We start from the raw sequence: 5,846 nt of genomic DNA on the forward strand, positions 1-5,846 counted from the left end.
AGAACAAAGAACAAAGAACAAAGAACAAAGAACAAAGAACAAAGATCAAACAACAAAATGAGCGGAAATATGTAACATTAAATAATGGTATTGCTTGTTATTGCTATTTTAAATCGTTTTTTCTTCGAGGAATGATTCAAACATTGTTCAATTGTTTTGCATTGCTTCAATTATGTAAAATAACTTTCAATTAACTGTCAAAGAATTCAATAGATGCCATTAAGTCAATCGCATTCCAACTGTATCGAGCAATGCATTTTATAGAGCAATTCCATTGTTCGTCACTCGCCAGATTGCGAAAAAATAACACACAAAACAAACATTAATTTACATTTTTTAACAGAAACAATCACAACAACATGAAAAAGCCCTATCAGAAATGCAAACAAAGCCCACTTTTGTAGTGGGGGAATTTTCCCGGGAATAATTTACAGCGCTGGAAACGGAAAGAAGCCACACCGCGCGTTGGACCAATCCGCCAGATGCTCTTGCTATATTATGTTTGCAATGATTGTTTATAGATGGCGTGGGGGAGGAAAATCACTCCGCCCCCATTTCCATCATGCTCAAAATAGGATGCAAAAAAGAAAAAAAAACACCGGAAACATTATAAAACAATTCCCCAACTGATTCAACAAAATTGTGCCACAAAAAAACATACAATCACTACTGATTGCTATAAATAAGTAAATAAATAAACTCTCCAAATGCGAGCAAATGAGTCAATAAAAATAAAACTATCGTCATTTTTAATTCAGAAATTGCTGTTTTTCTGCGTAACTATTTTCCCTTCGCTAATGAAAGTGTTTATGTCGCCCCCATTGTAGCATGCAAATGCGAGTGCAAAAATGTGCACTGGTACATCCGATTATTTAAATAATAACCAACTGCGTGGACGTGGATTTTGAGGTTATGTTCACTAATAGTACGGGAGGGAATGTTAGTTTACCACTGTCATGGTAATGTAGGTGTAATTTCCGACCTCGGTATCATTAAACTCGCGGGCAAAAATTGTTTTATGAGCCATTTTTGCGAGCTTTTATGGTTTGTATAACTATTTGATGAAAGTATCGTGTCAATTTAAATTCAGCCAGCCCGTTTTGTTTATGACAATTTGAATTTATAAACGCACAACGCCGCAAATGCAATTTATGCCCAGCTGCACTTTAGTGGCTTGCACATCATCAACGTGATGGTCACTAATTATAATTGAATCACATCGAGTGCTAAGCGAATTAATTTTGTGTATTATCATGCTGAAAATGATTGATCATCAAAGCATTGTTCGTCTGTAGAACACTTCAAGCCGTCTATAAAAAAAAATACAGTTACCAATTTTGTCTTTTGTTTACCAGGTTTTAATAGGTAGGTAAATTCAGCTTTCTTCTACCTTTCCCTCAGACAACCTCTTTGCAAAGTCAAGTTTCATTTGAAAATCATTCAAGAATCAGTCCCCAAAACATTCTGTTCCAATTCCCCCAGTGCCAAACTCTGAGCAAACCATGTCGGACAGCTACGTGAGCTACCTCTCAACGGAACTACTGTGCCAAGTGTTTGAACACCTCAACTGCCAGCAGCAGCTCACGGCAATGGAAACCTGCGTCCGGTGGGCCCAGATCCTGTCCAGCGATCGATACCTCAAGCACCGTCGGCTCTGTCTGAGTCCGCACAACTTGAGTCCCAGCGTGGTCCAAGATCTGGACGAGATGAAGCGGTTCCGGGCGTACGGCATCGAGTACTCGCTGGACGTTCCGTTTTTGTGGAATTTGAGGGACTTTTTGTTCTGCGAGGAAGTCGCGTTGAACGTGGAGGAACTCCGGCTGAGGATGTCCGAGACGTTGACCAGTAACGATAAGTTGCACCTGCCAGCGCTGAAGGAGAAGTGGTCCGTCATGCGAAGTCGGGTGACGCTGCCGAAGCTGCGGACCGTGGTGATGGACGATCCCAACTGGGTGATCAATCCGATCATGCTGCAGCACAGTGAGCAGATTCGAGACTTGACGGTGCGGTACATAGACAAAGAGTCGTTCGTGATGGCGACGGGGCTGCGTCCGTTCGAGAATTTGCAGAGTCTGACGGTGGTTGCGGATCATAGCAGAAGCTTCCCCAGGTTGACGGCTTCGGACTTGACTAGATCGCACGCGCTTCTGTTTCAGCGGCTGAAGTATCTGAAAATCACCGACGGAGTCGACGCGTTCTACTTTGCGTACAAGAGCATCTTCCGGGAAGCTACCAACCTGGAAACCCTGATCATCCACGGAGTCGACATGAGTGAAAACGCCTTCAACCAGATTGACGGACTCAAGAAGCTGAAGGAGCTGTACCTGTACTGTCGCATCTATCAGTCTAGACTCGTCAGACATCTAGCGCTGCCGAACCTCCAAAAGCTGACCACCTGTCAGCAGATGGCTCCACTGAGTAGCACTCCAAACTTAAAAGTCCTACACATCAAGGACCACAAGCGTCTGGGAGGACGGTTCATGTTCGGAGAGGAAGAAAAACTTGCCGGCTACTTCAAGCAGTTCAACCAGCGACTCGAAAAGCTCAAGCTCGAACGAATCGACCTGGACTCGACGTTCGTGAAGTTGATCTGCAGCCTGTCCCGGTTGCAATCGCTCGAGATGCTCGGTGTTGAGATGGAACAAACGGCGATCGAGAGGGTTTTCAATTCGCTGGCGGAACTGCAGATGGCGCACTTTGAGCGGTGCAATTTGGTTGTGTCGTTCAGTTACGCTAAGGAGGTTGAGAGTAAGGACGAAGATAGCAAGAACTTGAACGGGTACTTCGAGCAGTTGAGGAGGGATTTTGCGAACTGCTACATTGTGGACGTGCATTGTCGCGTGGTGCATCGATGTTTTGTGTCGAAGCGATTGTCGTAGGCTGAAATGGAAATAACGTTGATTTTGGACTGAAAATAATTAAAGTCCTAGAAAGTGTTCACGTGGTTTATGTCCCTATATGGAATTATGAATTTTAAATGAAGGTATCAATAATTTCAAAAGCATCACTCTAAAAATATCCGTTTTTTACTTTCCTTTGTTTCCACTAAAAGTTGATTTCCTGAAATAGTAATAAGGTGACACTATTATTTGAGAGGTTGTATCTCAGCAAACTATTGTCACGTTTTCAAAATCTCAGAGAGCTCAGCCCTTCAGAAATCTTATTTTCAGGCAAAAAAAAAAAATAAAAAAAATTAATTACTGGCCACGGTTTTAACATTTGAGTAAAAAAAAGGAGTTTTTTAAATGCATTACACTGCATTGTTTCACAAACATAAGTTTCCAAATTTCGAAGTATTGACGAAAATTTTATTTTTGCGAGAAAAAGACAAACTTGCAGGTAACTGTATGGGCTCTCTAAAAAAAATGAAGTAAACATTTTTTTCTTCATTACTTTTTTTATTAGGTCCTTTTAGGTGCTGCGACCAGGTTAGAACCGAGGATCAAAAGTACAAAAAATAATAAAAGAATAAACAAAAACCGACTTAGATGATCATTTGCTCGTGGCATGTTTCAACAAGTGTGCGATCACGTCAATCTGTTCCTCGGGCTTAAAAGCAAACTTATGGGAAACTGGACGAGCTTTCTAGTGAAAATATTTTCGATGCTGAAAAATTAAATCTGTCATATATAAATTGCCAAAAACCACAAAAAAAAACTATTTTTTCAACATTTTTAATTTTAAAACCGCTATATCTAAACAAGGATTGGACAAAGAACAATGATCAATATGGAGACATTTAGGTAAAATTGTCTGTAGAATCAATTTCCACTATCGTTTTGAATATTTTGACGTTTAGACCACTTTAAAAAAAGGTAAATAATTTTTGGATTTTAATTTTGGTAAATTTTTTTCTAATCTAATCTAATCTAATCAGACCCTAGCGCAGCCAATCTTTCGAAGGGATCCTGGAGAGTGCCTTAGGTTAGATGACGCCTAGCACTCTTCTTGTCATTTATTAACATTTGTAGTGCGCCATTGCATCGGAATGCATTGAAACATCACAAGCGTTAAAGCGGCCAGGCCTACTGCGTAAAGCCGTATCGCAGAGAGGACTCGTAATTGGGTTGAGTTTGAGCACGGAGTGTTCGAACAACAACACAATTCTGAATCGACAGGGGAGGAAGAAGCGTGGGGACACACCACCATACGCTCCGAGATTTTGGTTGTATTCGTTGGGAGCACCATGCTAAGAAGGTTTGGTACTCCGGGACCCTCTGGGATGGGACATTGTATTTCCACGAATGCCCTGGACACTATTTGCCGTGGTTATAGCGCCACAACTCGCTCTCTGTAACAGTATTCCTAATGCCAGTCCAAGTTCACCAAGTCGTCATGGCCTAGTGGTTAGCATTTTTGCTTACCAATTCAAAGGACGGGGGTTCGAACCCCGCCTCGAACGACTTTGATTTTTCGTTCATATTTATCATTTCTAATTTCTGTGTTCTAATCTTTCTCGTTGGGAGCAGATGGGCATCGAACCCAGAACCATTCGCTTATAAAGCGAACACCGTAACCAGTCAGCCACGGCCGCTCCTTTTTTTAATTTTGGTAAATTTTTTTGTTTTTTTTTTCATCCTGTATTTTTTGTGAGTCGTTTTGTAACATCTTAAAGTTATTTCCTCAAAAATTTTGGACGAAAAAAAAGAAATGACATCATCTTAATATTTAACTTTTAAACTTAAACTTAATATTTTTAAATCTCATAGAACTGGCGAGTATTTATCTTTCACTGTATTTTTTTCAGTAATCTTATCAAATTTCCTATAAGTTTTTCTTCGACCACTTTTTGATACAATGCAACGGCTTCGAAATACAGTAATTTTTTAATTACAACATACAAAAATATTTAAATAACTTACGCCCTTCTCAAATGCCATCTTCCAGTACAATTGGCTCCAAATTCACAAAAATGTTTACAAAATCGGATCGGAATCGGAAATCGGAGAGGGTCGGGTAAAAAAGTACCAGAAAAATTACTGATTTGAGATGGAATTGCTCTAAACATTTTTTTTGGTAATTGTCACTCTAAAAAGTAATCCGGCATTTGTAACTTTAAACACGAAATTTTAAAATGAAAAAATTAGTTCTTAGAAATGACCCTCCTGAGTTAATGTAGATTCAAAAAGTACTTTTAATTTTCCTTAAAATGAGATGTTCCAAAACAATTTACAGTCGAGTAACGCAATATGGCAGAGTTTTTAAAACTTTTTTTTTTGCATTTTTTCGATGAAAAATACGTTTTTTGGACATAAAAGGCAAATTGACTCTAGATTTCCATCTCATCACCATTTCAGGCTGCAAATTATTGAAAACCAGATTTGATATCACCAGAGGTGAAATAGAGCCTTTCTTACAAAACGATGAAACTCCGACAAATATATTGGTGCAATTATTTTTCAGAAACATAATGATACCACCCAGTGAGAATTTGACCTAAAGCTTCGAATCTTTTTAGGCTTAACCTCGAATGCTTTTTTTTCATTTCAGAGGTACATTATGGGTCGCAAGATAATTATATTTAATTAAGAAAAACATATTGGATTGACATTATTACAAAAAATAAAGGGTACTCAGTCTTTAATGTTAGTCTATGATTATCATAAAAAATATGTATCGATATTGAACATTGTCGATCTATTGTGAGAAGCTAGACAGAAGACTTTCACGCGCAAGCGTAAATGTGCTGGCGTTTATGCTTCGACTTGACGACTTGTCGATCTTTCGAGCGAGAACGAGCCGGAACTTCGAATTTGATGTTCAGTATATGATTCTGTATAAAACCAAAAATTTACTAAGAAAAAATAGGGTAAAAAAAAGACGTAAAACACTAATATGGCTTTATC

The sequence above is a fragment of the Culex pipiens genome, chromosome 2 (assembly GCF_016801865.2).
Source record: "Culex pipiens pallens isolate TS chromosome 2, TS_CPP_V2, whole genome shotgun sequence".
Classification (NCBI taxonomy): domain Eukaryota; kingdom Metazoa; phylum Arthropoda; class Insecta; order Diptera; family Culicidae; genus Culex; species Culex pipiens.